The sequence below is a fragment of the Anomalospiza imberbis genome, chromosome 4 (genome assembly GCF_031753505.1).
Source record: "Anomalospiza imberbis isolate Cuckoo-Finch-1a 21T00152 chromosome 4, ASM3175350v1, whole genome shotgun sequence".
NCBI lineage: Eukaryota > Metazoa > Chordata > Aves > Passeriformes > Viduidae > Anomalospiza > Anomalospiza imberbis.
The window spans coordinates 57,213,908-57,233,115 of record NC_089684.1 but is presented as its reverse complement, the minus strand read 5'-3'; the positions used below and the strand labels follow the sequence as shown (position 1 = coordinate 57,233,115).

The 19,208-nt window shown below is 37.6% G+C and overlaps 1 long non-coding RNA gene across 1 annotated transcript; it reads left to right on the top strand.

The window, feature by feature from the left end:
• Positions 1-5,777: 5,777 nt before the first annotated feature.
• Positions 5,778-18,765, top strand: LOC137473457 (uncharacterized). The gene is made up of 3 exons (XR_010998814.1): positions 5,778-5,827; positions 18,078-18,165; positions 18,461-18,765. It is a non-coding gene; the product is annotated as an uncharacterized lncRNA (long non-coding RNA).
• Positions 18,766-19,208: the final 443 nt, after the last annotated feature.

The following is a 19,208-nucleotide window of genomic DNA, read 5'->3' as shown; positions in this document are numbered from 1 at the left end:
TTTTATGCTCAAAAGTGGAGAAACGTGGCCTATTTTCATGAATTTGAAGCAGCTAGAGAACTCAACCAGCTTGCTGTAGCCTCTGTAGTCTACCATGTTCATAATGCACTGTATCACAGCAAATTAGCTCCTAACTTCCTCAAATCTAGCCTCGGTATTACTTGAATGGCCACATTTCATTTGCTGCAAAATCCTTCTATTTGTTTTGGTGGATTTTTTTTTTTTTAAGAAATGGAACTTTGAATGATACTTTGTTGGCAGATATATTTATCTCCCAGGGCCATGAGTTGCATGGGTGTAAGCGAGGGCAGAGCTTGGCTCTAAATGACTGAAATGCTATGCTCCCCTGGCTGTCAGATGCCGAGGCAGTATATAAAAATAACAGAGCATTAAAACTTCATAAGTAGCAGAAAGAAGGGTTGGAGTGACCTAGCATGCCTCCTGCTTCCCAGGGGCCTGCAGAACAGTTTCTGTGCCTTCAGCTGGTCTTGCTGAGCTGGAGAACACAGACCAGCTCCAAGGTGTGGGTGCATGGCTGGGGAGCGCCACGTTCAGGAAGCAGCAGCAGCTCCCTCACTCACCAGACGGGCTGGGCTGACACAGCATGGAAAAGGGTGGGATGGACCATGAGTGTGGGTGCAGGGCTGCTGGTGGTGGGGGGTCCCAGTCTTTGTTCACCATCTTTCCAGAGTTGTGTCCATGCTCACTGCAGTGTTCCTGCAATGTGACAAGCAGATGAATCTTCTACATTTTGAATGAGTTATAGCTTCTGAGGTATATTGTCATGGTAGCGATGAGATAACCTCCCTGGACAGTTCAGTCTGTACAAATGTACTCACTGCTTCACAGAGCATTTCTGTTTTCAATCATTATACCTATTGGATGTTTCAGAATGTGTGATTTTTAGGTAAACTGAAAATGGAAAAAAAACACAAGTTGGGTTCAATATAGAAGAGAGGCAGTTTAATGAGAGAGAAAAGCTAACACTGCAGTTCTTAAAGCACAGGGGAAATCTAAGCATGGAGTACCAGAAATGGGATTTCAGCCTTTGCTCTTAATACGTGTTGCATCTAACAATTCCATTTGTTCCACTGTTCTTCAGTGCCAGAACTAAGCAAATAGTTTGCAATAAATAATTTAGCCTTTGAATTTAACCTTCATTCCTGCTCATGGAGTCACAATGTACTGGTTGCAGTGGTTTCAAACTTATTTGCAACTCAAGATCATGCAACTTTTAGGGGTGAAGGGAAGTTGGAGATATTTTTTATTGTGATGTGCCAGTGTGATATGACACTCCCAATTGATCGCAAGGTACTGCTTATCTTCTGTGATCTGATGGTTGCAGTAGGATGGTGAAGAGGGAAAGTGAAAGCTGTCATTTTGCAATGAAACATGAATTTTGCCTTTTGAAAGATTAACATCTTGATACTTTTTGAGTAAAGAAAGTTGACATGGAGTTACTACAAGAAACAGACAAGTCTATTCTGACTCAGTCAGTAATTCTAAATACTTGGTCTAAGGTTGCATCTAAAGGAGACACTTGAAAACAGGGCACCCTAAGACATCTTCCAGAATAAATTTCACCTTTTGCACTGCATTGTGAAATGGACTTTTATGTCAATGAGGAAAGTAAAGGATTCCCTAATGACTCTACTACAAAACAGAGGCCAAAACCAGGTCACTTTGGGTCGTGTTTTTTATCAGTCTTCCATTCCTAGCTCTGGTAAAAGATATGTCTGTGATTTCAACCCAAGAGATTTTTGGCTTTGCCTCAGACAGGGCCATTTCTTTTGCAATGAGGAGTTACAAAAATTCGGCTAAGAAAATGTCACAAAATAATTTCTCATACTGCAGCTCAAGGCATGCAGAATAAGCTGTGAGGATTACTGCTGAGCTCCTTTTCCAAGGAGAGAGAAAGAAGAGCAAGTTGTACAGATCTGACATCATAAAATACTACTATGGCAACAACTCACTGTTTATCTGCTTAACGTCCATTTGTAAGGAAAAAAAAAGAGCACAAATATGAAAAACCAAATTATATTTTATCTGCTGTTATTTTGGTGGGTAGTTTTATGTCTCAAATAAATATGTAAGTTTTCAGAATTAAAAGGGGAAGCTTTGGCACTGCCAAAGTGTCAGTCTTTCTCTGGGTGGTTACATTGGAAAAAAATAAAGCCTCACAAGTCACCTTGCTGGAAAACTACAAGGTTTTGAAAGATCTCAGTAGTGCAGGGAAACCTCATGTATCTTCTTTTCTGTTTGGAGATGGGAACCAACAATATTTAGAATGGGTTTGACAGAGTTCATTACAGAAAAAAAATTAAATTCTATATGCAAATGGGAAAAAGCACTAGAGTAAAACAGTAATAAATTGGTATCAATCCAAAAAACGAGAGGGATAACACAGATTTTAATTGATCTCTCAGCTTATAAAAAAAATGCAATTTTTTTTATAAGTATGCATGACATGCTTAAGAATTCAGATAGGTTTCTTACAGACATCCATAAGCAATTTCCCTTTAGCCCCAGTGACAGATAAGTATCACAATTTTCTAGACAGTGAGGATTGAAATTACAGAAAGGAGTCTTGATAGTCTTTTGTTTTTAGAAATCTGAACTCAGCTGACAAAAAATATCAAAAATTCCATTGTTTTTAAAACAGAGATGAAATACCTAGACACTAAAAAAAAGATTGAATCCTTTTTTTTAAAGGTATAAAAACAGCCCTTATATGACAAAAATATTTTCCTGTTTTTCTATCTTTATGTCCTTTAGATTTTCCTTTTGAAAAAAGATGAGATCTCTTTTATTACTTGCTATCTTAAGTTTTCTCTCTTCATTTATATCCATCCTTGACAACAACATGCAATTCATTTTCTAGCAAAATTGGATAATAGGAAAAAGTAGAATGAGAAACATCCTCGCATTTAAATGCAGAGATTCTGGTGTATGCAGGAGTAAATGCCAGGCGCTCTGCACAATCCAAGGATAATCCTTTTGTGTACTACATGAACTTGTGAAATCATTATCCCAACAATTAACCAGCATGACTAATGGGACAGGGGAAAGAAAGAGAATAGTTTCTGCTGCTATTCAGTTGGTGCAGAATGTCCCCTGACTTCATCTATTTTACTGTACATCTTACTGGGGTGTCTTCAGTCTTTTAGAAAGAGAGGCTGACATGAGTCTTGGGCCCAGCTATTTTTGACTGTAGCAAACATTACACTGATGTTTTCATACTGTCCCAGCTACCATTCTCTTTTTCTTTCCAATGAATATACAGGGTCTTATTAAATAAATCAAAATCTTAAAAAAAAAAAAAAAAAGTGGAGGGAGAGCAAGCAAGGCACAAATCAAATGAAGCTGAGTGGGCTCTGTTTGCAGGCTGTGGCCTTGCTCCCACTGGGCCCACGCAGCACGTGCCTTTTTATCTTAGTGCCTTTAAGCTATGGTGGTCTGTTCAACCTTCTGCGGCTACATATGTCTCTGTACCAGGATAATTGTTCTCAACAGCATGAGCTTAACCCTATCATCCCTCCTGCCTCTTGACTTACTGTAAATTAAACAGTGGCTCTATGAAAAAAAAAAATTAAGCTAGGAAGTTTCAGCAGCTCTTTAAGTCTACCATTTTAAAAATATAGCTTTTTTTTATGGGACCTATGAAACATTTCTCTGGTTTCCATGTGATGACATGGAAATAATTTTAAATATCCCCTTTGCACTTTTTTTGCCTTTTTTTTTTCTTTTAAGCCTCTGAAGCAAAGAACAATCAGAAAGAAATTAGATTAATGGGGAAAGAAGACTAGACACGGACAGACAATATATGTATGGAAAACATGATGCAGGGAGCCAAATTCCCATTCAGTTTGCCAAATTACCCACAACTTCTCTTTCAAAGCCCTCCTAATAATGTGCCATTGTATGCAAAGCCTATAATAATTGAGTTAAAAACAGTGTATGAGTATCAATTACATATTATGGATGTAAATTTTACAAGCCCCCTCTCCTTGGTAGGAAAGGGGCGATCTTTGTGCCATGCACAGTCAAGAATGCTCTGTCAGCACTGAACAAATAATAAAAAATAGTAATAACAGTCAGAAAGGCTCTTTAGTTCAACTCATATTTTAACTGCTTGGTCTAAAACTCAAGCAATATAAAGTTTTCACAGATGTTGTCATCCTGATCTGTTCTGAAAATATTAATTCCTTAAAATCCCTTAAATGTCTTGATCTTTTTATGTATCTTTGTCTTTTCAAAAAGATCAGGAAATTTTAAACTTTCCTTTTCTTCATCCTAATGCCTTTCCCAGGACTTGTTTCAATTCAAATAAACATTTTTTGCAGAGACTTATGCTTAGTCAGATGACACTTAACCAGCACCTTTTATGTTGGCATCCTTATTCTCTCTCTGGAAATACCTGCATTGAATAATTGATTTTATTTTTGGAAAACACCAGAGAGATTTTGTTTTTTACAGAAGAAAACAAAGAATAGAAATCATTGAGCCATAATTTTATGTTCTTCACTGGAATCTGTCCAAACTGACATTTAAGTCAAAGCAGATAGCATCATGTGAGGGTTTAGCTCTGTCAGCTGGGCAACTGCAATTTTCAGTATATACATTATTGTATTGCTGCGTGCAGTGGCAACAGTGCTGATACTGCTCAAGATTTCAGTTCTTCCTTGCAGAACAGCCATGATCTCTCATACAGATTGTGTGTTTTCTGTAGTTCTGATAATTGTTTCCCTTAATCTACAACAAAAAAATTACTTCATCTGAAAGAGCACAAGTTTACTTCTTCTTCAGATGATGTATTAAGATGCAGTTGTAGTGCAGCATAGCAAGATTCTTTACTGAATTATTCTCCTTGGGTCCTAAGCTGGGCTGCAGAGGCCCTGTGTCTCTGTGAACTCAGGACTGTCAGAAAATTGTTGTGTCCTTTTCAGGCTTTTTATACAAGGGATTTAAGGTTAAGCTCCAAAGGGAGCTTTACCAACAGATCTTGAAGGTTATATGGGATTCTTGCCCAGGCTGCAATGTCTCCTCAAGGGAAATTCACAACTTGAAACTTTTTTTATCCATCCAGGTTTTGAAAAGTGCTGTGTTGGCCTAAGAATCTTCCTTAAGCAGGTCTTAAATAGTATTGCACAAAACCTAAAATAGTTCTGCTCACAGAGTGAAAAGGTATTCTGAATATGAAGTTTCTAATTTTGAGTAGCTGTTACTGAGTCTCCCAGTCAAGTTATAATTTCTTTATTAGCAAATAAAGTTCATTGTGAATTTTCCACACCCATGCTATGCTGGTATCTGTAAAGACAGCCTGTTTCATTACCAGGTTTGTCACAGAGGCAGTAAAAACTCTGGTTCACTGATTCACATCATGTGAATAGTGATATTACAATAGTTCATAATGGCATTCCTTATAGAAATCTGCTGCAGATGTTTATGGAAACATGTATTTACTAGATGTTTATACATACATACTGAAGTATGTATGTGACAGTACACCCACACCTAGAGCAAAATAAACTCTGGTGTCATGACATTGGTAAAATGTCCAAGCCTACAGTGACTTCTGCACACCTACAAGCTGAACAAGCTGTGGACACCCATGATCACAAAGCTGCCTAGACCTTTCTTTCCCAACACCTCAGCATGTGAAGCCCCACAATGACACGCACGAGGGTGACGTGTGACCCCCTCTGTGGGCCCTTCAAAAGAGGGCGGCAGGACATGCTCCGAAGGGATTTGAGGAGGAGTTGAGAAACACTTCAGAAAAAAAAACAGGAAAAGTAATGGCACATTCCTTTGGGCCTACAGCAGGAGGGTAAAACTGTACTTGGCTCTCCCTGTTGTCACAGTCACTGTTCAATGCTCATACTGTCCGTGTGCCTGGACATGCGCTCTGAGCTGGCAGATGCTCCTTGCTCCTCTCCATCACAACATCAGGGGTCATGCAAGGCTAACAGGAAGGCACACAATCTCTCATGTGTCACCTGAAAGACCACTATTTGGCCCCTGTCTTAACACCTGTCTCATTCGGTCTCGTTCATCAGTGCAGATGAGCTCAGAGATCTGCAATTAGCCAGCTGTAGGCTTCCTCTGCGCTAGTCCAAAAAAATATTCATGCCTAACATGTAAGACAGGCCAGATTTAAGCTACATATTTTCTACAGATTTTTCTTTTTCTGAGGAAACATTTGGCTTCTTATATTTGCACATTGCTGTATGTGTAGAATTTGGCGATATCTCCTGCATGTAGCCTCTTTAGGTCCTCTCAGTTGGCTTTGTTTAAGTATCTGATTCATCAAAAAACTTTGCACAGTTTGGGCCTGGTGCAAAGCCAGTTTAAGTCAACGCCAAAGCAAACCAGGCCTGTATATACTCTGCTTCAGCATGGATTAATGCATGATGTTTTAGGCATTCACATTAAACAGCTCTAGCCCAAATCCTTGTAAATAATAATAGTTGTTTAGAGTATAAATGAAGTAGTAAAACTTACATTTTAAGAGCTACTTGGGATGTAGCCAAAGTACTAAATAAACAAACCTTACACATTTAACTGTTGACCATACTGAGCTTACTGAGAGGCTGAAAACAAAGGAAAACTTCCTCAGCTAAAAAAAAAAAAATCCATGCTAGGCTAGACAGAGAAAAAGAGGTTGCAAAGTTGCAACAGAGTGAAATAAAGTAGAGACTCAGAAGATAGTTAAAATGCTACTCTTGTCTCTAGGAAGAAACCTGACTACACAGCGGTAAGAATGTCTTTTTATTTCCAGAGCTTACTAAGGCTGTGATAGATGTGTATCTGGAATATATTTCTTCTTGTGTGAAAAGACTACATATCACTATCATTAACAATAACTCAGCATGTTTATCACAGTGCATTTCAAGGAGGCAAGAAAACACACAGGTTACTGTTCTAATACTGCAATAAGTCATGGAACCATCAACTTGCTCATTGTTTTTAGTGTAAATTTTGTATTTCACAAGGTTTTTTCTCCTTAGAAATGGCTTATGCAAAACATAACAGAAATATATTGGAATGCCATGCCTGAGTCTGGGTAGCATTTCTACAGATCAGTTCAAAGCAAAGAGTATTTCTTCACTCAAATGTGTTATGTTGACTGAATAATGTGTTAGTGCAGTCAAGAATACAGTATTTGTCATCCCTGACACTCTGAGAAGATATTTGCTCAAAAAGCGTTCAGCCTAGTTCTGCAAAATATTTGTTGCTAGGCTCATATTCACTATTTGTGGGTAAGATTGGATGCCTCTATTATTTTTAAATTTGTTCCATCTAAGACACTGTTCAGGAGTCTTACTGTTTTCAACATTCAGATTTCATATCAGTAAGAAATAATTACCTCCCTGAGAAAATCCCCTTTCGTCCTGATTGAGGCCATGTCACTGCAGCAGAAGTATTATTCAGCAGCCACTGGGCATCCGTGGTGGTGACATCTGTTTGGTTGTCTGGTGAGGGATTGAGGTATAATCAGTCATATAGGTGTTGAATAGTATTGGCTTCCTGACAGACTATCAGAATGGCCATACAAGCAGTTTAAAAATCAGCCTTTTTGTTTCTGCCACCCAGTGAAACACTGTGATGTTTGGAGATCAGTTTTACTTGCAACTGCACAAATCAGGACAAGAAGTTACTTCCAAGACAGAAAAATAATATGCTAACGGGGGGTGGGAGGGGGCTGGAAAGAAATTGCTTTGCCTCTCTGTTTTTTCTTTACATTTAGACAGAACTGTAAGGCAGAGCTTACAGTTCTATTGTTATTGGTTAGTGAATAAAAGATGAAGATTAACATGATTAAAGAGAAGTGAAACAGGGGTTCAGCAGTATTAACTCAAGAGAGTAATTCTCCTGGACACTACTGGGACTGTGTCCATGACTGAGGATAGAATTATGCTCTAAGGAAAGCAAAAAGCAGACCCTGTCTAACCAGTCCCCTAGGGGGAATGGGAGTGATTACAGGGCATGCTGTTTTCTCTTATTTTATGGGCATAGGCAGCCAACTGGAAAACATGTGAGGAAACCAATGCAACTGGCATCAAATCTAATGTAACTGAGTCTAGACTAGCAGTTGAAGATTATGAGCTATTGTTTGCAGAGCTGAGAGTGAAAGCAGGGACATGTCTACTGAGGATTTGTGTCTCAGAGCAAGACCCACAGTAAAAAAAACTGTTCATATACTTAATTTTCACTGAGGGAAGATCACATGAATAAAAGAAACTGAAGTAAAGACTTGGTGGGTATAGGCTTAGCAGGAAAGCAAGCAAGAGAAATTTGGGGGATTCATCTCACATAACTGTAGGCACTATACTACAGATAGCTGTATTAGAGCAACTCACCCAGACTCCCTTTAAAGTCAGCAGAAACAAATAGTTACTTTTAGAGTGTAATTCATCTTAAGCTCAAGTAAACAACTAAAATGTCTGTGACTGTGCCCCAGAAGTGTCTGTTTCTCTGCTTTAACCACACAGTTGTTCAGATGAGATTGTGCACACCACAGATGGAGATATGGATCATTCCATGAGGTTTCAGAGGGACAGCAGGAACAAGAGACTGACAGGGCGCTGCATGCAGAAGGGAGGTGCTCCCCTATTCAGCTCTCCATAGGCAGATGTGGAAGAAATCTGCAACTAACCCAGAATTTTTCCAGAAACTTTAATTTTCATCTTTCCCATCATTTACTCAGTACCTCCACCTCTGCTATCTGTATATGGAGGAAAACAAAACAACAGAAAAACATACTGTTCTTTCTTTATTGTTATATAATTTTAAAATATATATAAAGGCAGCTTCTAAGTATAACAGCATATCAATACATATTTTCCAAAATTAACGCCTTTTATTTACGTGTAGACCATATGTGCAACAGTCTTGGCTGTTATAGAAGAGGCTGGATTCAAGCCACAACCTAGAAATAAGTGCTTTTGCACTCAGTTCCAATGGTTTCACTGCAAGCTTTGCCTAATGAGTTCTCCAGACTTGCTGCAGGCACCACACTCAGCTGGGTTGGTGACCAGACTTTATAGCTGCTGGACTTGAAAAAGTGCAATGAGATCTCAAAGCAGGGAAACTCAACGTAGATCAGCTAGCTAGCAGGACATATTTATTGCCCAAGTACTCTTAGGATCCATTACAGTCTCCATTAAGACCAGTATATTGAAAAGAATAAAGAAATGGCAGAGAAACTGTTACTTACTTGATGTTACGAACAGCATAGGCAGTACCATAAACTTGCAAAAACAGAAACATAAATCATAAGAAAGTTATTGTATTTTTGGTAACAGGAAGCTAAGAAAATGTTTTTCTCACACTATTTCTGAAGGCATTTCTGGCTATGCAACTATATGTCAAAAGAACCCAAAACATTACGAGGTCCTTGAAGTAAAACTACCTGATGATACTATTAAGGAAGATACTACACTTCTTTGCTGACCTCTTCTGTAGCGCTTGAGTTTAGATGTAGCTGCTGTATAATATCAGAACATTTTGAGTTATACAATTCATATGCATTTTCTGTGAATGATGCAAACCTTCCGTGAGTCGTAAGAAACTGTGAAGCCAACATGACAAGAAACAAAACTCTTACACAGTACTTTCAGAAAGTGCTTCAATACACTTGTTTTGTGATTGTTACTTTCCCTTCAGTGTTTGTTTAAAAAAACATAAGGAATCTCTGATTCTTTGGGCCTTGTTTCACTAGATATTTTCCAGTAACTTAAGAATCTAAAGGATCTTCCACTGCTCTATCCCTGCTCTGCAAGAGGCAGTAATGTTAGATAGTTTCAGCCTGAAACAGTACTAAAGAACCAGATATTTAGTTTTTCTGACTTAGAGGGAACAAGAATATTTTAAAATGCATTCTTCTCAGTAAGAGAAAGAAAATGCATAATAATGCTTTTTTATTGTGCACATGCCCAAAAAGAAAATATCACCCTCTGAATATTCCAGTCTTAAAAGGCATACTAGAAATGGTGCTCTCCAGCCTTGCCTTCCTGCTTCCCAGCAGTCAGCTGAGGCCTTGGAGCTCACACTCACACTGCTACATTTAACAGCCAGTCTAATCCCTCACCAATTTATATTTTCAGCTTTGAGAACTGCCTGTGGCCATGAGTTTAACAATTTACGTGTTGTTTGGAAAGTACTTCCTTTTGTTAGGTTTAAGTCTACTGTCTAGTAACATTTTGTATGACCCGTTGTCAATGTGGTGCCTTTGCAACTTCTGCCTGGCAAAACCTGATTTTATAGATCTCTATTATATTTTCCCTTACTCATTGCTTGAAGAGTTATACTTTATTTAGTCTCTCTTCCCCAAAAAAGCTATTCAATAATCTGATTTTTATTGCTCTTTTCTGTACTTTTCCATCTCTACTCTATAATTTTTGTAATAGTGGGACCAAAAACGCACATAGAATCCAAGAAATGAGTGTGCCATTGATTTCTACAGTGACATAGTAATTTCTGTTCTGCTTTGCTCTTTATTCTTTTTCTGACAATTCAGATGACGCTTTTTGCTCTTGTAACTATCAGTAGGCACTGAGCTGACATTTTCCGAAGGCATTCACAATGAGTCTAAAATCTCTTTCCTGAGGCTTATTAGGTAATTTAGAAGCTCTTGAAGTATACATCCAGTTAAAATTGTTTTTCTCACATGCACTGAACTTAGCAGCACTGAATCTAATCTAATGTTTAACCACTTGGATGGTTGATATTGTGAGATGTAGCTGTAACTTCTCACAATCCACTTAGGACTAACTTTGCCATCTCACTATCCACCTCACTTTTTACTGCTCCATCTGTAAAACCTATCAATCTCTGTCTAATTTACCAGTGCAGTTAATTTTTTTTATTAGCACGGCTTATCTGAAGTCTTGGCATAAATTGCTTCAGGGATTCCTTTAATGTATCTTGTTTTATATTGTAACTTTCTCATCATTGTGTATGCCTAGCCTTCTGAGACGAGAAGGCGTGTTTGAACATTTTTTTGTTCTGTACTTTTTCTTTCCATTTATTTTTTTAGCTTCCCCCTCTTTTATTTTCAATCTTGAGCTTCTATTTTATGAGATAGTACCATGAAATATAAAATAATAATATGGGCCTAAAATCCATTAATTTGGGAGATGGATTCAGCATTTAATAAAGAGAACAGTGAATCAAATAATGATAGACTCCCTGTCAGAAAGGAATTGAAAGGTGACACCAGCATGTGTTCCATATACTACTTCTTGTACCAAAGCTGTAGACATGAAAATAGGCTGCAGCCTACCTCTTAGGCACAATCTCCACTCACAGACAAAAAAACTCCTCAGAAGTTGTGCAACTGTAAAGATTGCATTTCCTTCATTCTTCACAAGAACAAGCGGCTGCTTGAATTATGACTTTGGATTTAAAATAGGAAATATATCTAAATTCTCTAGCAATATGATATTTCAAGTCAAAAACCTTCCTGATGCACTAGGACTTATCTGAAATCTGCCTTTCATAACAAATCAAAATTTGCAGGAGCTATTCAAAACTGAAATGTTCTTTGTTTGCTGTTCTTGCTGCTGTTCTCTCCCTGTCAGCTCTAGGGAAATTTTGAAAACTTCTATCTCCTTGATTCTGATGTAGATTATAGAGTGGGAGGTGTTGGTACTAGAAAAACAAAGTAATTGCTTGCCTACACTCTAATGAAAACTATTGCATGAAACATGACTGTCATAAGTGATGATGGCAGTATCTAAAGCATTTGGGTTTATATTTGATTTAAGTGACTGTGCTGATTATAAAATAAAGAGTTCAATTCTAATGATATGTATGCATTCACTGGGGAAAAAAACTTCATTCACTGCCACTATTCCCTTCTGCACTGACATTTCTGAATCAAATAGTAGCTATGAAATATTTGGCCTGCTGTTCTTCTGGCTGGGCAAATTGATAATAACTCCAGAGAAATCTATGAAATCAACATAATCCTAATTTATTTCAATGTCTGTTCATGCATATTCCCCCTCCCTTTTTTTTTTTTTTTTTTTACTTCCTTCCTCAATTTTACTCCTCACTACAGTGTGAGTTGTGGCAATTTTGGACACCCATAAGTAACAAAACAAAATTATCTCATATATTTCAAGGGAAAAAATATGTAACACTACATCAAGAAGAAAGAGCAGTCTTATATGGGAGTAAAACAGATTTATGTTTCATTCTGCTCCAAATGGCTTTCCTCTACAAATGGCATCATCCAGTTGGGACTGAGCTTTTACACAGGATAGATTCTATCTCATCTTCTGTGTTCTGTAGTGACTATTTTTTTCAACATTGATGATAAAGTTTTCTGAGAATCTTTTCAAATGTTTCTGCACTGGAAATATTGTGGTTTTAAAAATAGAGAACTTTCTCTCCCCTCTTAATTTGCTACTGCACATGACCCTAATGTGCTCCTTTTCACCGTCTCTTTTTGCATTTTTCCACACTTGGTGCTTTTCTTGCATCTCCAGTTCCTGTGTTGCGTGGCTATAGGAAGAGATCATCTGGGTGTAAATTAAAAATGAACAAATTTTTTATCTGTCATACCTACAAAGAAGGGATGGAAACATAATTCAGGTGCATCTTAAAATATTAAAACTCACTACTGATTTTGAAAGTCAGCATGTTTTGGAAACATTATTATAAAGCAAATTTCATAATTTCAAGAGGAGGGTGAAGATACTAGAAGAGGTTCTTGGACCTGATTACAAACTTACAACTGCACTGTCGACCATCAAGAATATTCCAGTGTTTTACTTCCTTCCCTAAAGATACTCTAATGCCAAACCTACTGGTTTCTAAGCAAGGATGAGTACAGGAGAATTCTGTATGGATTCTATTAATCCATAATTTTATTACAAGATTCTAAATGTTAAGCTTCCTAATGGAATTCTCACACTATCATATGAGGTACTTTTTTAAAAATTTATCCTTCCACTCTAGAGCACAAAAACTTCTTTTTTAGAAGATAAGAAACACAGAGGGCATTTTTCATCAGATCAAAAGGGTTGAAATACTTTATACTGTCACTCCGCTGTCTGTTGAAGTTTGTCTGTGGCACTTCAGAGTATATTATAGGGTGCTTTTACTTTATTCTGTAGTGGGATAGCTTCCCAAAATGTCCTTCCAGTTTTCCATTTAAGAGATGCGTGGGATGAGTAGATTTTGTAGCTGCTAAAGCTATTTATTGTTTAGCTGAATGTGGATTATATTTTCTTGCCTATAAAAAGGCAGTCATGGAAAGAGATAATATCATCACTTAATATTTATGAATGGATAGTTTTCTTTTAATGGTGAAATCGATACTTGTCCCTAGAACAGTTTGTTTTGCTTCTAAAACAGAACAATAAGCAGGATCATCAGATAGCTTTTCAGATACCATAAATAAAAAAATCTGCTTATTAGCTCTATTTTCATCTAGATTTTTGAATCTTGTTCTTGAGCCAGTTACAGAGTGTTCAAGGGAGGTTATTTAGTTAACCTTTAGTTTTATCATATTCTCCTTGGGTGTGCAATTCATTTAAAGACCTATTCCATATTTTACTGAAGGTTATACACATAGATGTGGATATGGATATGTGCATCTGTGTGAGTATTTATGGAATTGTCAGCCTGCAGAGAATTGCCTGTGACGTACACAGATTTATTTATCCTGTTATTTGGAGCATAGTTTCAAAATAATTGCCAGGTGAGATTGAGATTTTATTGCTGGTACTCTCTATTTCACAGCTTTGCTGAAGTGGTTTAATTATCAGCTATTAGAGGTGATAATTCATGCACCAAATCTGAAGGGAGCTTTAAAAAAAAACCAAACTCCTCAGTACGCCTTCAATGCTAAAGAGAAGAGTTCTGCGTGCTATTTATACCCCTTAAAGTTGCTTTTGCCATAGCAAATAAGCCATGGTTTTTTGGTCATTTTATCCTTCAAGCTGTGCTCATTGGCTGTGGTTTTGTCAAGGGGCTGGCTGCTGGTGGGCTGTGTGACACCACAAATGTTGCTGCACTGGAGACCCAGGCTGGCTGCTGATGGCTCCCACACCCCCCAGGGCAGAGCTCCATGCTGCTGGTGCCTGGCCAAATACCAGCTGTGGCCTACCAAAGCCATACACAGGGGATGCCTCCTGGTGCTTGGGCTCAGGACTGATGAATACACACCAAGTGCTGACCCTTAAACCCTCCTTCAATGATAAAGCACTTGAGCAAGGTGTTTAGCTGTAGCTGTTGGATATGGGAATAAAACAGGGGAAATGACACCACCATGGGAAGCAGTCTTGTGGAAAGAGCAGAAAGATATCTGTACTTTGAACTATTCTGAAATCTTTATATCAATAGCTATGCATCCTCCATGGAACCATGTTAGTCTGATGTTTCTGAAGTTAAAAATAATGTCATAATCTAACAGACATCATCTGTGTCTGATGTGAGGTATTGATAACATCTAGTACACTGATGGGGTAATACATGCCAATAACAACTTTTTTACTTTTTTCTTTTTTCTGTTTGGTTGGTTTTTTTTTTTTTTTTTTTTTTTGTTTTTTTTTCCCAAACAAAGTTGGATGTGTTTGAATCCAAGGCTTCTCAAACCCAGGTGGCTCAGGCATCTTGGTTTTCTTTTGTTTGTTTTATAAAGCTATATGTATCCTGAAGATGAAATCTCTCCTTCTCTCACTGGATCCTGTCTTGTATTCTTTCTCAGCTTTTCTCCATTTACAAAGCAAATAGAAAATCTGTTTTGAAATCTAAGAAGCGGGGTGAAGGTCTTTGTAGATTACAATTACTTCAATTAAATTGCTTTCTGTGTTAAAATAATACTGCTTTTCATTAGAAAGGGTCTTACCTGGAGAAAAGTTGGTATTTTTTCTCTGCATTTTGATGTAAGCTTATATAAGCATATGACATAGCAAAATTATCACTATGGTTAATATCCTAAAATTCTTAATTAATTTTAAATGAAATATCTTCCATTCTAAGCTTGCATTAGAAAAAAGTATATCTCAGGCATTACTCCCTTATTTTTGCTGAAACTTCAAATATCAAAAATGCACTGAATTAAGAAGAGAGAAAAAGCCCTAAAACATGACCAAGAAGCAGAAAAATCAGAAGTAGTTTATACTTACAGAAAAGAATTTTAATTAGTAAGAATAAGATAAAAACTAACATAGAAGGAATAGAAAAAAAAATACATTAAGAGGAATATAAGCTAAATGTATTATTTATGTTAAAAAGGAAAGTAAAATAAGAAAGCCAGGGAGGTCACATGACTTTAGTTTTAAATTTATTGATATTACATGTCAAGAAGTTTTTTTTAATTATACATATTTCAAACTCTCAATTTCTTCCTGGCTTTCTTTGGTTTTTTCCATCCTAGAAGGAAATTACATCTCCCCAGTCAATATTTTTTTATTATATTTCAAACTAAGTTTTAAAATAATATTCCCTATTTTTCAGTTTGTTCAGTCACAGTCACTGGAATTGTGTGTTGCCATTTATTTGTTCTCCTGACTAGCATTTGAGAGAAAGAGGCTGCACTGAATGCCCTAACACTGCTTCAGTGACACCAAGAACTCCGTCATCCTGAAGTGGCAATTGAGGGAACTATTGACAGACCAGAGGAAACACCACAACTGACACATTTCTTCAGTATCATTGAAGACAATGAGGGAAATTATGCCTTTGATATTATGTGCTCTGGATTTTTTTCATATGGATTTGTCTAAAAACATTGTCCATATTGGATGAGAGTACTCTGAGTGTGTTGTAAAGAGGTAGGGAAAAGGGAAGCAGAGGAAAAGTAGAGATTTTTTGGAGTTCTTCTGTGGATAAAAATACATTTTTATTGACTCATTTTACCTCAGATGAGTATATTGCAAGAATTTTTAGTTTAGCTTCTTATTGCAGCAGATGGGGATCCCAGCTGCTTGTTTCTTTCCACCCTGACAATCTGGTTATATCAGTTTTTCCAGCAGCTTGCACGTCGAAGGCTTAATCACAAAGAAAGAGGCTAGAAATATCCCTTCTTCAGAAAACAGAACTGAAGCTAGAAATCAATTTCCACCTTTTCTTCTGACTTGGGTCACTGGTAGTGGTGATGCCCACTAGGGGCAGGGGCCAAATTTGCTAATGGCAGGGTGACCAGAGTATGCCATGGATACCTTGCTTCTCATCAGGCAGCCTGTAGTCCTCTTCTCCTACCAAATACAGCTGACCATCAGTTCAAGATATTTCCCATCAGACTGGGACAAGGCAGGCTTTGCACCTCTAAGTTGAACCTTGAAAATTTGCTCAGCTTTATAAAATGTGGGGATTTTATTTAATACCAAGTTATGGTAATTTGACAATGTGAACTGTATGGCTCAGCCTCTAAACCCAAAAGCTGTAATGACAATTTATTTAGAAGGAGATCTGATATTAAATTGCAGCACTGATTGCTGTGACTCCCTAATCAATTGTCTTGAGAAACTTTTACTTTTGGGATTGTTCCTAACCTAATGGGGCAGGGTCTAGATGGTATTGAATCAAGGAGAAAGACAACAGGAATTATTGAATGATTTTGAAGAGTGAAAGAAGAAAGGAACAATGAAAAATTTTGAAAAGCTAGATAGTCACATTGAGAGTGTATTCTCTGTCTAGTAATGTAGACATATAAGAAGGAAAAAACCCCAAACAACTGCAGGACTATTTTCATGAAGTTTTGTGGAGCAGAATTTGAAAGTATTATAGGTAAGGTCTCAAACCCTTCTTCAGCTACACATTTAAAATGTAGTGAAAAGTCTAAGGACTGAAATCTAAAAGGTTTGTTTAATGAAATGTTTTCCATAGGACCTTTGCAGAAATGGGAGGAAACAAAGCATTAACTACAGTAAGAGGTCAGATTTGCAATTAAGTCCTTTATCTAATGATACAAAGAAATCTCTGTCTCTTCTCTTCCATTATATTCTCTTTTATCTCTGTCTCTAAGCAAGACATTAAAACCAAACCTTTTACAGCAGGTCATGATTTCTTTTTTTAAAAATCCCATTTTTGAAACATTCAGCTAGCATAAAACATTTGAGGTCTGCTTTTTGAAAGTTTAGTGGATTCACTGTCGTGAGTTAAATTAACAAAATTTGTTTCTTTTACATGGCAAATTCTACATGGTGCTCTGTCTTCTGAAAATATCAGGTGATAGCTATCTTAGAACAGGCACAAAAGGCTGGTGGAGATTTTGACCTTTATACCTCTGTGCTGCTGCTGCAGTGTGTTCAGCTCCCCAGTACTGAGCGCTGGCTGGAACTGCAGGCAGAAGGGAGCAGTCCTCTCTCCAGAAAGTGTTTGAATAGTGTGGAGTGTGGGGCCACATATTAAAGAACTCTCCATAACACTCTGCTTCATCTTCTCTGAGAGGTATATTGGGCTTTAACTGGATGGATGTTTCTGCTACGAGTGCAAAGCGAGCGCTAATTCCTGAGGGGGCTGTTGGTAGGCTCTTCAGAGCTGTAGTAAATAATGACTAAGTCCATGAATTACACAGAGTTAATGCACTGAGCCTTGTGTTCTCTGTATGCCTTGTCTTGCATTGTAGCTGGTCTACTATTTACTGTATACTCTGCAGTTTCAAACAATGTTTAGGCAATCTTTGACCATGAACAATCTCATAAGTGCTCTGCTCTTTTTGCTGAACCCCAAAGTGTGGACTATTTCCCAAAATCTGACTGAACTATTCAACATCCTTTACTTTTTCAGCCTGGGAAAAAAATCCCATAGGAGCTGCTTTGTGCCAGAGTCAAGGTTGATTTTCTTGTGTTATTTCACCACTACCAGTTCTAACCTGAAGTGGAAAACATGTTGGTGCATGAAAATTTGAAGATGATTTCCAAACACTTTTTCACTAGCAAAGAGGTGCAGTCTGAGCTCAGATTAGATTCAACTGCTTTGTTTATTTGTCTTAGTGAAAGATTTGTCTCTCCTTCTTGCGTGATAAGTCCCGACAAAGGAAAACACAATCTCCAAAAGCAGAGTGTACCTACCTGTGGAGTGGGAATCACCTTACCTAACTTTATCAGTTATCTCTCCAGGTTGTCTATGTTCCATCTGCAGGCAAAGGAGAGAGGAGAGCATTTCTAAAAGCTGATTCATCCCATTCATCCTGACTGTTTAATGCAGGTGAGTAAATTGCCATCTGGATGTGCTTGCCACTTGCTTTTTCTCCCTGCCCAAGCTCTAGAGGGAACCTAGATAATCAGTTTAGACTAGAAAATTTTTAGATGAATGAAGATAAGTGTGATGACTCCTATCCTCAGGTGTGCATCTGTGTGACAGAAAAAGCATAGGTGGTGGGAGAGATAAAAGATGGGCACCATTAAACACAGTGTGAGGGTTATCTTACAGTCTGTCTGTATATGTTTGCTTATCTACTCTGCATGTGTGGTTTTGTTAGTGTGATTTTCTTTTGCTCCAGGATAACCACAAAAATTTGTGCAGAGCAAATGATGTTTCTGATCAGCAACAGGTAACACTGGCAGCCATTGGATACTGCTGAATATCCACCCAGAGGATCACCAACATCTTGGAAATCTCAGGAGCAATACTTCAAAGCACAGGCTGGCATCATGTTACATGGTGCCTTAAGGGTTCAAATGGTTTGGAAGTGAAATCACTTCCATGGTTTCTGTGATTTGCATGTGAAATTGATTTTATTTGATTTATTTGATCATGAAACACAAGTGTTTCCCCAAGGAGTACAAATAAACATGTTACTAGAAACTGAGTAGATGTGATGAACCATAAATCTGGGAAGCAGTGGCTGAATGTTAGCAAACTTTACATAACTCCAGTTATTTTATAAGGTTTTGATTTCCTGTATCGATTCATGTTAGAGAAAAACACAACACTTTGAAAGGACAAATTGAATGAAATTCTGGTGGATGCCAAACCCCATCATTTTCAGAAGTACATTCCTGGCTTTTAAATTTATTAATATTTTGTACCTGAAACCAAGAGACATTGCTTCCTCTGACTGATTAATAATTTTCTTTGAAATGTTAACATTTATTATTTATCACTGATCCCTATTTAAAAGCCCATTTTTCTCCATCAGTTATGACAGTGTAAAGCTCAAATCTATTATGGTGAAGCCTGTAGTCCTCAGAAGCTCTAATTTCTTGGTTGTGGCCCGTAACCCCCTTGCAATGCAGTGTCTCTATGCA